The sequence below is a fragment of the Mauremys mutica genome, chromosome 2 (assembly GCF_020497125.1).
Source record: "Mauremys mutica isolate MM-2020 ecotype Southern chromosome 2, ASM2049712v1, whole genome shotgun sequence".
NCBI classification, from domain to species: domain Eukaryota; kingdom Metazoa; phylum Chordata; order Testudines; family Geoemydidae; genus Mauremys; species Mauremys mutica.
The window spans coordinates 109,978,245-109,994,237 of record NC_059073.1 but is presented as its reverse complement, the minus strand read 5'-3'; the positions used below and the strand labels follow the sequence as shown (position 1 = coordinate 109,994,237).

The following is a 15,993-nucleotide window of genomic DNA, read 5'->3' as shown; positions in this document are numbered from 1 at the left end:
TCATGTTTGTGCATAATACATTAGAAAAATTGCTCAAGCAAGAGTCAACCATGTGTAAATGAGCTCTGTAATTCTTTTCTGTTTTGCAATAAGAAAACAATTTAGCTTGATAAATAGGTACCAAATTATTTTTTAGCAGCTAGGAGCAAGTATTTTTTGTTTTCTCTGTTTCTATACAATTCACTTTCTATTGCATTTATTTTTGTCCTGCTCTGCTCTTTCAGTCTCTGACTGTCTGTTCTAGATTGTTATGACATCAGAATGCTAGAACAGACAAACAGGAGGCAGACAGAAAATGAATGGGATGCAAGAAGAATGTCTGTCTGACTAGGTATGTGCTGTTAGGCTGAAATAGCATCAGGAAACAGTGGCAAAAATAATAATTACCACAGGAAGACAGAATCTGAGTATTAGGAAGATCAAGACAAACCTAATATCTGAGTGAGAAAAACAACCCAAGATTCAGGAAAGCTATAAAAAAAAAAAGCCAAGAAAAAATTAAGGGAAGCAAATTCCATAAACATTGTAAAAATTTTCTGAGATTGTGCTGTGGCTTGGCCTACAGAATCAAAATTCAAACAAAGTTTTAAGGTTTTCTTGTGCACTCATAATCTATTCCTTTGAAAACTAATATTTCCCCTGTTGATAGATAAAAACTATGGATCACATAGCACTATGGGGGCTCTTTATATTTTTCTGCTCTTGAAACATTCGAAAATACATCACAGCACTGTACTATTTAAGGAATTGGCATTATTTGAGAACAAGACCAGATTCTTTGGTCAATGAAGCAAACAGAGAAAAAAAATGGCAAAGGAGAATAAAAACTGTTTTTAGATTCTTCAGGAATCTCAAAATATAAAGAAATCACAAATTATTTTGAAAACAAAATATAACAATTATATATGTATTCTATAATGACACACTGAATATTAAGTAAACACACACATATATACACACACAATCTATATATTCATTATAAATTATATATATTTTCCTATTAAATGTGATTTACAACATCATTTGGAAGAAACTGCAACTTTAAGATCTTTACCAAATATTCTATTAGCAGTTGGTAATAACACACTTAACATTATCCTGAAAAATAAAACATGTAAATAGCTAAGTGAAAATGATTTGGGGGGGAGGGGGAAACTCCATTAATGGTGCAGCTTGTTCCTCTCTGAGTGGCTGGTCAGCTACATTGATCAATGTGAAAATGAGCTAGGGAAAGAGACTTGGTTCTCTTTCCTGTCCCCTCTGGGGTGGATTGTGCATAGGAGTAGTTGTAAAGGACCTGCCTTGAGTGCAGGGGGATGGATGGATTTATCCCAGACCCTTGCCTGGGGAGCATACAGGAGAAAAGCTCTAAGTGCATTCCTTCCCAACCCCCACTTCAATAACAATAATAATTCCTAGCTCTTATATAGCGATTTTTATCAGCAGATCTCAATGGATATGCCACGCTTATTTAAGGACAAGAATTATTTTTCCCAAGAGATAACTTCTGGCCCAGAAAGTTTTCCTGAAAAGGGTTCACGTTCTTAACCGGCATAGAATGTAAATTAGCCAATAGCAAGATACAGCTGAAGTCCTCATTTAGGGATATCATCAAAATTGCCCAATATGTTGATAAATGTCAACATTTCAGCAAGTGTTTAAAAACATGCCTGAGTATCTCTGCACACAGTTAACTGTCATGTGAAATATGGGTGTGCTCTCAAATACTGTGGATGAATTTCTGGAGGTGTGCAGAAAATTTAGTCATAAGAATGTGGATTTAGATAATGAGGACTACATTTACAGAGCTCATATTAAGTGCATCATGACATGTAAAATTGCACAGGGATGGAATTATTTTCAGATGAACAACTACTGATCAATGCCCTTTTGATGATTAAATATGTCCCCTTCTAGTCATGCATTAATATGCATTATGGTTAACAGCTTATTTCTTGCCATATCAAACAATAGACTTTGCAACTAGGAAGAAAATCAGTAGCAGGTGAAGCTAATTTTTCAATCTTCTTGAAACCTATTTGCTGTTAATTTCATATAAAAATAATTTAACAGAAAAATATGTTTGTAAGTCCTCACAGGTTAATTAGGGTTTGTCTTGCCTGTACTTCTGAGATAGTTGCTCTTCCACAAGTGTTGAAAGTCTGAGTTTTTAGTCGTACTCCCAAGGTACAAATGACATCTCTCTTCTCTCCATTTATACCTCAATACATCCAGAGGGTCTTGTGGTTAAAATACGTCAGGAGACCTGTGCCCACTTCGCCACAGAACTCCTGTATAACTTTGGGTAAGTCGTTTAATCTTTCTGCACCTGTTTTCCAAACAGTAAAATGGAGATATTTACCTATCTCCTATAGTTGTTTACAGTGGCTTAATTAATATTTGTAAAGCACTTTAAGATCCTCATATTGAGGGGCTATATATATGCCAAGTATTATGATTATATGCTATGCTGATATGATTAGCTGGGATCTTTGATCATTTTTATAAACTCACAGTTTTTTCTACACTTTCAGAAGTCATTTTATTCGCAACTGCTCCAAATTTACTTGGACTGTGAAATATGTTTGGGGTTCTCTGTGCAAGAACAATTTATTTATTGTCCGAATAAGTATATGTTAGTGGACAAGATATTAATGAGGAATTTCTCTTATATCGCCACTTGTTAGTTATTTTTAATTTTTGGTGTGTTCTTGTCCTATCTTTTGTGCTTGGTCATGTTAACCCTTGAGGGCTCAGCCGAGTGTTAATTCATCATTTAGCAATAAGGCATTCCCTGGGAAATATCCCATCCTCTACCACCCTCTGACTCCACCACCTCAACTAACCTCACAATCATCATTGCTGTGTATGGTATTAAATTATTTAAAACTTATACTCTGTGTGTGTGTGTGTGTGTGTGTGTGTGTGTGTGTGTGTGTATACACACATACAAATAGTCTTTTGTCTGGCAAAAAAAAATTCCCTGGAACCTAACCCCCACTATTTACATTAATTCTTATGGGGAAATTGGATTCGCTTAACATCGTTTCACTTAAAGTAGCATTTTTCAGGAACATAACTACAACGTTAAGTGAGGAGTTACTGTAGTTGAAAATAGATAATAGAATTACATCAGGCTTTTAGAAAACTGACCTGAAGATACAATGCAGATTTTTTTCATCTATAGTTAATAGCATTATTAGTAATTTTTTAATTGAGGCTGGAATGATGATATTTAGAAATGGTGTGCTGTTCTCTGAAGTACTGAATGCATATTCTAGAGCAGGATGAAAACTAGGTCAAAAATACAGATTTTCAATTTGCTTTTAGTACAGCACCTAGCAAATGAAAGAAAACTTCAGAGTGAGGTATGCCTACCTGATGATCCCATCTTTGTTGATCCAGAGGAAGTGAAAGGACCAACCACAATCCAAGCCATGGGGATGAGGTGGAAATTTCTTCGTGGTCCCAAATTTGGCAAAAAATTTAATCCTGTATAAATGAGCAAGAAGTATTGCAGTTAAACAGCAAATCTCATTTGTATATTAAGAAACCACTCATATCCAAATCAGTATAATTTTTTTTCTTGAATCCAAGAAATGCCTTTAAGGATGGAGAATTGTGTCTTAATTAAATATTGCTAGAAATTGTGTGCTCATGCTATCCTTTAAGAGAAGTTTAAATGATGACTTCACTTGTATTTATCATACTTATTATACACAGGGCAGGTAGCACTGCCAATCATTAAAGTTGCTCAGTACTTCCCACTATAAGACCCTATCAGTTACTTATAACATTACTAAACTTTTGAGTTGAAATTTTCCATGCTGGGTGTGTGCCTCATGCTTATCATTTCTGGAAAATTTCAACAAGAATAACTCAGCTGTTTCTGAGAACAAAGTTAGGGGAAAATATGTACTAGAGTAGTGTCCAGTTCTGGGGGGAACTTGAGGAAAGATATGGACAAAGCAACAAAAATGATTAAAGGTCTAGAAAACACGACCTACAAGGAAAGGTTGAAAAAACTGGATTTGTTTAGTCTGGAGACAACTGAGAGGGGACATGATAACAGTCCTGAAATACATAAAAGTTTATAAAGAGGAGGGTGATAAACTGTTCTCCTTAATCACTGAGGACAGGACAAGTAGCAATGGACTTAAATCGCAGCAAGCAAGAGTTAGATTAGACATTAGAAAAAACTGCCTTACTATAAGGGTAGTAAAGCACTGGAACAAATTATCCAGGAATGTTGTGGAATCTCTGTCACTGGAGATTTTTAAGAACAGGTTAGACAAACACCTGTCAAGGATGGTGTAGATAATACTTAGTCCTGCCTCTGTGCAGGGGACTGGACTAGATGACCTCAGTTCCAGCCCTGCATTTCTATGATTCTACGTTATTTTGCCCATGTTAAAAATTCTTGAGACCTTTTCTTTGAAAAGCTCAGCTGTCCCCATGCTTTGCAGCAGGGTCTTGAAATTTGGCAGGGGGGAGGCTTTGTGCCAGAGATGTACCTTTTGCCATCCCATGAAAATCTGCCCAAATTTGACCAAGTTACAAGCGTCTGAAAAATCAAGTTGGCACTATGGTTGCCAACTTTCTGCTTGCAAAAAAACAAACACCCTTGCCCCATCCCCTGCCCCACCACGAGGCTCCGCCCCTGCTCCACAGCCCTACCCCTGCTCACTCCATCCCCCCTCCCTCCGTCACACGCTCTCCCCTGCCCTCACTCACTCCATTTTCACTGGGCTGGGGCAGGAGTGAGAGGGGGTGAGGGCTCTGGGCTGGGGCTGGGGATGAGGAGTTTGGGGTGCAGGTGGGAGATCTGCCCTGGGGCTGAGGGGTTCGGCTGTGGGAAGGAGTGTATGAGGGGGTGTGGGCTCTGGGAAGGAGTTTGGGTGTGGGAAGGGGTTCTGAGCTGGGGCACGGGGTTAGGGTGTGGGAGGAGGTGCAGGCTCTGGGAGGGAGTTTGGATGCAGGAGGGAGCTCAGGGCTGGGGCAGGGGGTTTCCCTGTGGGGAATCTGTGGGGGTTCCCAGCCAATGGGCGCTGCGGAGCCAGTGCTTGGGATGGTGTCTGCGCCACAGGCAGAGGCAGTGCACAGAGCCCCCCTGGCCACATCTGCACCTAGAAGCTGGAGGGACATGCTGGCAGCTTCCGGGAGCTGCATAGAGCCGGCCACTGCGGCCAACTGGACTTTTAGCAACCTGGTCAGTTGGCAACCGGATGCCTGGCAACCCTCGTTGGCACATGTTCAGTAAAGATTTCTTAGATTGGAGCAGCTAAATTCCATGAAGATTCCATCCATCCTGAGCATGCTCAAGCGTGGGGCTGATTAGGGCTTTCCATGACATTTCAGCCCTGGGACACTGCAGATCATGCTAGGTCTGGGCACCTTACCCGTGAGCAGGGAGACTGCCCCAGGGCCGGCTCCAGACCCCAGCGCGCCAAGCGCGCGCTTGGGGCGGCGTCCCAGCGGGAGGGCGGCAGGTGGCTCCGGCGGACCTCCTGCAGGCATGCCTGCGGAAGGTCCGCTGGGACCGCAGCTCCGGCGGACCTCCCGCAGATGTGCCTGCGGAGGGGCCGCTGGTCCCACGGCTCCGGTGGAGCATCCGCAGGCATGCCTGCGGGAGCTCCACCGGAGCCGTGGGGCCAGCGGACCCTCCACAGGCACATCCGCGGGAGGTCCACCGGAGCCGCGGGACCGGCGACCGCTAGAGCGCCCCCCGCGGCATGCCGCCCTGCTTGGGGCGGCGGAAATCCTAGAGCCAACCCTGAACTGTCCTCCTTGTGCTCTCAATAACCCCACTACTGGGCCAAACAGCAGTGATAAGATACCTGCCTGATCTGAATGAAGAGGGGGACAAGAATTGGACCTTTGGGGGTATCGACTGGGACAAGAAGCCTGAGAAAGGAGAGGCTGACAGAAGTGGGGATGGAAACTGGGAGTTAGGCTGGAGGGAGATTAGGGCTGGCTGGACAAGGAGACTGGAAGCCGGGGGTGGTGGATGACTGGGACTGGGTCATCCGGAGACTAGGAGTCTGGGAAGAAAATGGTTTGGGAAGGTGATAGGTCATGGAGAGACTCAAATTGGATGAGGAGCCAAGGGAGAGACTAGGACTGAGAACCAGTGGGGTGGAGGAAGTGGAATAGATCAAACGATGAGCCAGGGAATAAGGGGAGAACTGGCACTGGCTGGGCAAAGAGACTGGTGAGGAATGGGGGGCAGACACTGAGATTGGATGAGAAGCCCAGGGAGGGAAACATGAGCTATGAAGAGAGGACGAGTAGCACAAGACTGGAAATGCATCAAGTCAATCCAGAATGGAATATATTACTGAACCAATAAATACACTTTGAAGGGTGCTTAAGCACCTGATTCAAATCCCACTGCACTCAATGGAAGTCTTTCTGTTGACTTCAATGGAATTTGAATCAGGCCCTTAAATCCTTTATTAAAATACTGTAAATAAAAATTGTTAAGGATTGTGAAGATGATGAGCCAAAGAAATAGCAGTACAAGTTATTGACATACGCAGCCTGTTTTTTCATAATGCTGTGAAAAGTGTATTTAAATTGGAGCTGTGCAAAACTCAGTTCATTGTAAAGTTTTCTTTACACTACTGGGGCTCAGTCAGAGAAACCACTATGTGAGGAGCCCTTAGTCATGTGAGCAGTCCCATTGACATCAGTGGGCCTAAGAGCATGAAAAATGACTTAAGGCCTGGATCCAAAAAGGGACATAGGTCCCTAAATCTGTGAGTTAGGAGCCTAAGTCCTGTTTTAGGTGCCATTGTGGTCCACAAAACTCCTGCTCAGCTACCACCCAACCCTGTAGGTGCCTAAAGTCACTCGGCTCCTAAGTTTTTGCAATAAAAGTTCCCTAAGCACCTATGTTCCTGCCTCTGGGCATGCACGCTGCTGCCTCCCTTTAGGTGTCCGGGTTCATAGCGCCTGTCTGTGCCCCAAAGTGATCCACGAGCTGGGAAGATAAGGGCTCCTCTGCCTAACTCGTGTGCAGAGCCCAGTCTGGTAGGTGTGCTCATAGTCTCCTTAACACCACACAAAACAGCCAGGGGGGACCTCCCTTCAAACTAGGCTTGAAAAATTAGATTTTTAAATTGGCAAATCTCAGTAAAGTCAATTTCGCAGTACACACACAAACTGATGACAAAATATTTCTATTGATAATTGAAATGGCAGCGTGAGCAAGCTCCAGGAGGGGGGGGAGGAGCGGGAATGCGGCACGCTCAGGGGAAGAGGAAGGGCTGGAGCGGGGATTTGGGGAAGGGGTTTGAATAGGGGCAGGGAATGGATGGAGTTGGGGTGGGGACTTTGGAGAATGGGTTGGAATGGGGGCAGAGCAGGGGTGGGGCCACTGAGTTATAGGGGTGGGGTGGGGGCGGGGCTGAGGGTGGGTTGATCACCCAGGAGAAAGCGGGAAAGTTGGCGCTTATGAGCCCAATTAATATTTAATTATTCAATTATTTCATTGAATTTAAATGTAAGTGGAACACCTCAATAGGAGAGACTGAGGGAGACCCACATCAGAATATCCCATAGCTCAGTGATTGGATCATTTACTTGGGTTTAATGTAGTTCTTATTCAAGAAAACTCTAACTTCAATAGATGTTTGAGCTGAGTAAGTAGATGGAGTCAAAATGTTAAAATACAGACCCTAAAATTTGTATCACATGCTGAGAACAATAAACCTGGTTTATGCACCTTACTCATAATGAAAATGACATGTCAAATTAAAACACTGTTCAGAGTATAAACTTTTATTAGTACCATTGCATTACATTTTAATGTAATGCCTTGATATTAACTATCCTATGTTACTTATTTACAGTATTAGATATGTAATAAAATATAAATTAATATATTTAAATTCCTGTCAGTTAAGGGTTGAAGGTTGTCTTTTATACTTGCACAGCAACTGTGAAAGTCAGTGGGATTTTCCTATGTTTCAGAAATTGTGGGATAATGCATACAATGAATCCTTAATCATTTTAATAGACCTTTTCTACTGGGTTACATTTACATGAAATAGTTGGTATATGTTGGGGCCAGGAGTTCCTGAATAAGCTAAGGTCATCCAAGGAAGAGCTAAGTTATTTATACCAATTTTTTATTATTTTTTGCCTCATGAAAGAAGATGTTGATTAACTTCCTTCTTGCACAATACTACTACATTTAGATGATTCTAACTCTGTTCATTGCTGAAACATATGGGAGCTTTGAGATGGTAGCAGAATGATGATTTGGACTCATTAAAACAGAAACATCATGCCAGGCAGCTCTATTGTTTGACTATAACTGAAATGCATGTGAAGTAAGTGACAAATCCTTAATATTTATTATAGCAAAAATAAAACTTGATTCTTGTCTGAACGGCCATTTATCCAATATGTGTAACGTGTACATGGAATTTTTACCTTATGTAGTGATTCAACGTGAAGACTGAGGGGAAATAATTTAGCAATTGTTTTAGTGAAACCGGAACATAGTGACACTGTAGGACTTGTTTGATTCAGTGATTTGAGGACTAAAATATAAATGGATATTGCAGACTTCTCAGGAATTTTAGAGTCAAAGCCTTCTCATCTTATGTGAGTAGAGCCACTGAGTTATAGGGGTTATTTGTCTGAGTAACGCAAACAGAGATATGGGCCAGATTTTGTAATGAATATGGAGGATTAAGTTATGAGGTCTGTATGGCATTTTCTATTTTAGGCCAATGGCTTTGAGGCATCACTAACATGAATCTGAGTCTTTCTACAGATTACTACAGCGCCTCATCTGTCTGAAGCGTTTTTGATAATGTCTTGATAACTTTGTAAATTATGTAAAGCACGTTGTGCTGCTGTTGCCATACTGTTACATTACATGGAGTTTAAACAGTGTTTGATTGACTTTCTCTCTGGCATTTGTCTACACAGAAATCTAGCACCAATGGGCTTGATCTCAACAGGAACTGAGGAGTTCTGCTCCGACTAACTTCACTGGGAGCTGAAGGTACTCAGCACCTTGCCGGAAGCACCCAGCCCTTCGCAGCAATAAAGCCAACAACAGGAGGAGAAATCTAGGTGGAGATGTTTTACTTCTGTCATGCAGGCTAAAGACATTAGAATACAGCCTCGCTCCCCTGGTTCGGATCATCAGAGGTATTTCAAGCTGAAGCCCAGATGGTACAAACAAAAAGGGGGGACTGCTGACAAAGCACTCTCTTTGGGGGCTCTGCCACTCTGGAATTCACCTGATGGTCAGAAATAGCCTGAATTTAAGGACCATCAGGGTACAGTGCAAATCTTAGGGTTTTTTTACAGGCTTTTGTACATGATAGAGAATTGCGAGGGTGGTGAGCTGCTGGAGAAGAAGGGTGGTTTCAGCTTTTGATTTGCTTTGGTTTCTGGCTGTGGGTCATACTGAATGTCATTGATTCATGTTAGCTAAGTTGGAGTGTTCTTTTGAGGTTTTGTGTACTTTCAAATTACATCAGGGGGGCGTAGAGCATATGGACAGATACCCTTTTTTAATGTGTGCATATAAATACAACATATGTAAAGTAAAGGTCTGTCTGGTTTCCATTTTAGGGACCATGGAAATATAAATGCCGCTGTAAGTAACCAAATATTCATTACCATGACTAGTGCTTAGATAATAATGGCAGCTCAGCAGCTACACACAGCTAAGTAAATAACCAAGCACCTACAGACTTTAGCATATGAAGACATTTATTCTTCTTTAACTATTAATGTGAATTTTGGTCTCTCCTCTTTCACTCTTAAGCAGTTGAATGCTAAAACCACACAAGGCCACATTCTGTCTCTATTTGGTTCCCCTTCCCTCCCACACAAATGGATACAAATTAATGCTGCTATTACTGCCCAAAATTGCTTATTTTCTGTATCTTTTTATTGTGTTTATACAGTACCTGGCACAATCACGTCGTAATCCCTGAGTGTGGTTCCCTGGTACTACCACAATACAGATAAGTTTTATTTTGCACCCACATTCTCGTCAGCTCGGGATCCCCAATCAGCTATCCACACAAATTATTCCTGGAAAAAACGAGAGTATTCTGGACAGGTAAGGCTGTAGAGTGGCCACAGTGATTTGTGGATCAGCACTAAAACATGTGGCCCCGATCTCCAAGTAGCACTTGGAAACAGCTCTCTATGGTGGACTATGAGTATCAGTTCCACAGATTTGGAGGGATTGGGACATATTAACTATGCCCTGGCTTTCCTTTCAGATTGCTTCTATTCCCAAATTACATGAAGGGCCAGACAGAACTTGACCCATAAAAAGATCTACTCAGATACACATCTTAACATCACTGTATGAATACCAGGGCTTGTAATCAGATTTCCTAAATAATTTTGATTTACTCCACATGAAACAATAAAAAAAAATTAAATTGGCGTGTTGATCCTTTTATTTTGACTAAATTATGAAATCAGCAAGCTTTTGATAGACAGACTTTCTTACTCAGTCCACAGAAAAGGAATCAAACAGAATAATAAAGCTATCTGTTACAAATTCTTGGTGGGTTTGGGTTTTCTTCCTGTTTATTTCTTGCTAACTGACTTAGTATATCATTATAACTTCTACAGTCAGGCCTGGTCTACACTTAAAGTTTTACTACCATAGTTATGCCAGTTAGGGATGTACTTTTTTACTGATATAGTTAAAGCTGTAGTATAGACGCAGCTTACATGTGCATAAGAATGCTTATAACATAAACTATGGTGGTACAGACACTTTTATACAGATATAACTGTGTCTGCATTAGCAGGATTTTGCTGTTTTTGCCATACTGGTATAGTTAAACCAGCAAAACTTTCTACTGTAGAACTGCCTTTAGTAATATTAATATTACACTTCTATCATTTTCTGGTAATATATAACATATATCCCTGTCTCAGAAAAAAAAATTGGACCTCTGGCCAGATTCAGTCTTCACTGAGGTCAATGGAAAGACTCCCATTGACTCCCAGGGGCATTGGATCAGACTGCTAATAAAGTTTTCCTTTGAAAGTTCAGTAAAACCGATCAATAATGTGCACAATACATAACATCTACCAAAAGAACACTATGGACCAAGCAGAGCTGCAGCTGATATGACTGACGACAGAATTTGGCCCAAGATGGATAATCTGGTCATAGATGCACAGCTATAAGTATGTGATCTTGAGGCTGAGGGGATCTTTTTGTGAAGCTTTATGCATCAAATAGCCATCATGATGTCAAAATTTGCTTTATTAACTGCACCTAAAAATAGGTATACCTAAACTAAAATGTACATGACAATAAAATTTGTACAGAACAACAGTGATATTTTTATGGACAAAGCGAGAAGATTTTTATTGTATATATTACTAGTATGTAAAATACTATGGAGATGCCGACAGTGACTCCATAGTAAAGACTAGTTATATTTGGCCATAAAGCCTATTCAACCTCTTTGTTGTGTATGAAAAATACAACCTAGCCTCCCAAATTTACAGCACTTATTCTTGAGTACAAGATGAATTTACAAATAAATCTGTTAATTTGTTTATGGTTTAAAATAAATTAAAATTTGGGTCCTTTTAAGAACTTGGCATTTTGTCAGTCTTTTCTTTGTCTGGAATGATTGTAACACTGGAATAAAGTAGACTCTTCAATTTTCCATAGAGTTAACAGAAATCTTGTGCATAGGCTACATTTGAATAAATTAATTTATAATTAAGTTATTAATGATCATTGTCTCTAATTGTTATGAATGAAAATAAATATTTTAAAAATCTAATCCTTTCAAAATCAATTTAATTTAATTTAGAACCAGAGATTCTGATTTAGGCAATGTAGTGTATCATATGGTCATCCTCTGGAGTTCCTGCAGGGCAGAGTAAAGTTGTTTGAGTACTTTAATTAGGTATTTCTTATCTTAAAATGCCTGGATTTCTTTTCAGTAACTGAATTGTCTGGATTTCTAATGCTTGGTTTTGGGATGCCTACAATATCCCTGTAATTTGTTTTTAACCTTAATTTACTGTAAGATGGAGTTAAGGTTAACAGCATGTATCATAGTTTTCTGTCTGGAAATAAGAATATATTGTTTTTATATATTATATCAGCCAGAGTACAGAGGACTCTAGAGTTACAGTGCATAACTGTACACTCATCAGTTATTCATTTCTCTGCATTCTGAGAGGCTCAGATTTCCATCAGCATGTACAGTTATTTCTTAGTAATTATACAGTAAAAAATGCCTGTGCTCTGAAGGACAGTAACCAAATGGAATAGAGGAATGTACAGTAATTGTGACAATCCCTCAGCTTTGATTGGTTACGGTCCTTGGTATTCCCCGTCCATTAGCCCACAGAAAACATGGAAGCCTCAACTTCTGACTTCCCTCTCTACTATGTTACTCAGTACCCCACTTAATTTGTAAAATGGCTCCAATTCAGAGCGGAACTTGAGCATGCACTTAAATCTATTCAGGAAAGTACATGCTTAAATCCCATAGGACTTTTCTGACTAGGGATGTTTTCCTGAATTGGGGCCTCTGTGTGTGTAGATAGAGGAGGGGAAGAGAGAGGGCTTGTCTTCACTGCAACAGTTAGCTTGAGTTACTACATTCGAGTACTCCACTGACTTTAATGGGCTTTAGATCAGGGAGTTTAGAGAGGCAGTGGCCACCCAAAACCAGCATGTTTTTTAGTACCAATAAGAATGCAAGATTGACAGCCCGGATGGTACATTTCATTATAATGACAGAAATACAATATCTTGCTGTTCCCTGCTATATGATTAGCCAACATATTCTGGATGTTCATTCTTAGAGTTTGTTTACTCCAGGATATGAGTGTTTGAATACTTTGAATACAGGAAGCTACTTCCATTTATCATTTCATCAAATATACTGTCACTTATAGGAAAGAAACAAAAGCAACTTTCAGAAAAAGCAAAAAGGCCATAAACATAAAGCAAATGGGACCAATCATTCTGCCATTGACTTCAATGTTAGAAGAATTGGTCGCAATATTTTGTTATATGTGCTATAGAATTAGGATCACTACCAAGTGTAGCTTTAGGGCCTGATCCCACAAACATTTACACACGAGTAATTTTACTAAGGTGAGTAGATCCATTTGTTACTCATGTGCAAAAGTGACTGGGACCGTATTTTCCCCGTATTGAAGATATAATTGTATGTAATAGTACATCATTGCAAAGGAATAATAAATACAAAGCCAGAGCCAATCCACGTTATACTATAATATAGGATTTTAGTTAAAAAGTTTAACTTTGTAGATTGTACCATTTATTTTATTATGTGTAATTATAAGAACATAAGAACAGCCATACTGGGTCAGACCAAAGGTCCATCCAGCCGAGTATCCTGTCTACCAACAGTGGCCAATGCCAGGTGCCCGAGAGGGAGTGAACCTAACAGGTAATGAATGATCAAGTGATCTCTCTCCTGCCATCCATCTCCACCCTCTGACAAACAGAGGCTAGGGACACCATTCCTTACCCATCCTGGCTAATAGCCATTAATGGACTTAACTTCCATGAATTTATCTAGTTCTCTTTTAAACCCTGTTATAGTCCTAGCCTTCATAACATCCTCAGACAAGGCGTTCCACAGGTTAACTGTGTGCTGTGTGAAGAACTTCCTTTTATTTGTTTTAAACCTGCTGCCCATTAATTTCATTTGGTGACCCCTAGTTCTTGTATTATGGGAACAAGTAAATAACTTTTCCTTATTCACTTTCTCCATACCACTCATGATTGTATATACCTCTATCATATCCCCCCCTTAGTCTCCTCTTTTCCAAGCTGAAAAGTCCTAGCCTCTTTAATCTCTCCTCATATGGGACCCTTTCCAAACCCTTAATCATTTTAGTTGCCCTTTTCTGAACTTTTTCTAATGCCAGTATAACTTTTTTGAGATCAGGAGACCACATCAGTATGCAGTATTCAAGATGTGGGTGTACCATGGATTAATATAAGGGCAATAAGATATTCTCTGTCTTATTCTCTTTGAATGATTCCTAACATCCTGTTTGCTTTTCTGACTGCCGCTGCACACTGCGTGGACGTCTTCAGAGGACTATCCACGATGACTCCAAGATCTCTTTCCTGATTAGTTGTAGCTAAATTAGCCCCCATCATATTGTATGTATAGTTGGGGTTATTTTTTCCAATGTGCATTACTTTACATTTATCCACATTGAATTTCATTTGCCATTTTGTTGCCCAATCACTTAGTTTTGTGAGATCTTTTTGAAGTTCTTCACAGTCTGCTTTGGTCTTAACTATCTTGAGCAGTTTAGTATCATCTGCAAACTTTGCCACCTCACTGTTTACCCCTTTCTCCAGATCATTTATGAGTAAGTTGAATAAGATTGGTCCTAAGACTGACCCTTTGGGAACACCACTAGTTACCCCTCTCCATTCTGAAAATTTACCATTAATTCCTACCCTTTGTTCCCTGTCTTTTAACCAGTTCTCAATCCATGAAACGATCTTCCCTATTATCCCATGACAACTTAATTTACGTAAGAGCCTTTGGTGAGGGACCTTGGCAAAGGCTTTCTGGAAATCTAAGTACACTATGTCCACTGGATCCCCGTTGTCCACATGTTTGTTGACCCCTTCAAAGAACTCTAATAGATTAGTAAGACATCATTTCCCTTTACAGAAACCATGTTGACTTTTGCCCACAAGTTATGTTCTTCTATGTGTCTGAAAATTTTATTCTTTACTATTGTTTCAACTAATTTGCCTGGTACTGACGTTAGACTTACCAGTCTGTAATTGCCGGGATCACCTCTAGAGCCCTTTTTAAATATTGGCGTTACATTAGCTATCTTTCAGTCATTATATTACTCAATGTCAGCATACTTCAGTTTTGGCTGCATTTTATTAATTGCTTATACAATCATACAAATATTATTGCTATAGTTGCCATTGCTATATGAATATATAGTTATATTTTTAACAATTTTTAATAATGTAACAATGCCAACATTTATCTAATTTTTTTAAGTGTTTGAATTTGTCTCTCTCTCTCACCCCCATTTACAATCAGCAGTATATTTAGAAGCACATGACAGTGCTGCTTATTTTTAAATATACAGCAGACCTAAATGTATAGCTTACTTGCAGTGTTCTCAAACATTTTCATAAGGTGCTTATGGCAGAGTGTCTCATAGACCACCTCCCCTCCTACTGGCCATCTCATAGCAACCTTGTGGCAACTACAGCAGATGCTTACATTAAAAAGGTAATATTAGACTGGACCAGGTACCAGCACCGCTTATTTTGAAGCATGAGGTAGATTTGGAGCCACAGAAGGAATCAATTGGCAGATTAAACATGGGACCATTCAAAGAGGATCTGAGTCACGTTTATTGTTAATAAGGGCCTGATCCAAAGCCCATGGAATTCAATGGGATTCTTCAAGCTGACTTCCATAGGCTTTGGATCAGACCATACAAATTTAGGGGAGCAAATCAAGACATTGCTAAAAATACATTTTCTTATCTTTTAATACTGTTTTGTAGCTGGAAATGAGGACAGCTAGCACCATGTGACCAACCAACTCTATACAGACCATCACCACTGTGACGAACATGGTATAAGGATCTGAACAGAAGGGCTCAACGGACTACCAGTAGTCAACTGTAATACTAATATCAGTGCTAACCCATATTTGTATGGAATTTTTCAAAAATTATTCATGTTCCAGTATGCAAAATTCATATTCTATACTAATTGCTACATTATCTATTATATCTTTAAGATGCATACAAATGTAAAATATATGTTATAAAGCAGCTCACGTCTAAAATATACTGATTTTAATTCTCTCATGAAAAGTTTAGTTTGAATATTTTGCCTTTTATTACCAAGGTAGCATAGCATAGTTTTCACACTTTCACCAAAAGAGTAGCAGTCTTTGCACTGTACAAAGCCCTTTCTTTGTTAATTTC

General features: G+C 39.8%; 1 long non-coding RNA gene across 2 annotated transcripts; it reads left to right on the top strand.

Moving 5' to 3' along the window:
* The first annotated feature begins 284 nt into the window (after nucleotides 1–284).
* LOC123362865 lies at nucleotides 285–15,741 on the top strand. Of its 2 annotated transcripts, none has more exons than XR_006576611.1 (4): nucleotides 285–331; nucleotides 8,944–9,168; nucleotides 9,936–10,093; nucleotides 15,565–15,741. It is a non-coding gene; the product is annotated as an uncharacterized LOC123362865 (long non-coding RNA). The 2 variants fall into 2 exon arrangements; XR_006576610.1 differs by lacking the exon at nucleotides 285–331 and adding an exon at nucleotides 2,227–2,305.
* Nucleotides 15,742–15,993: the final 252 nt, after the last annotated feature.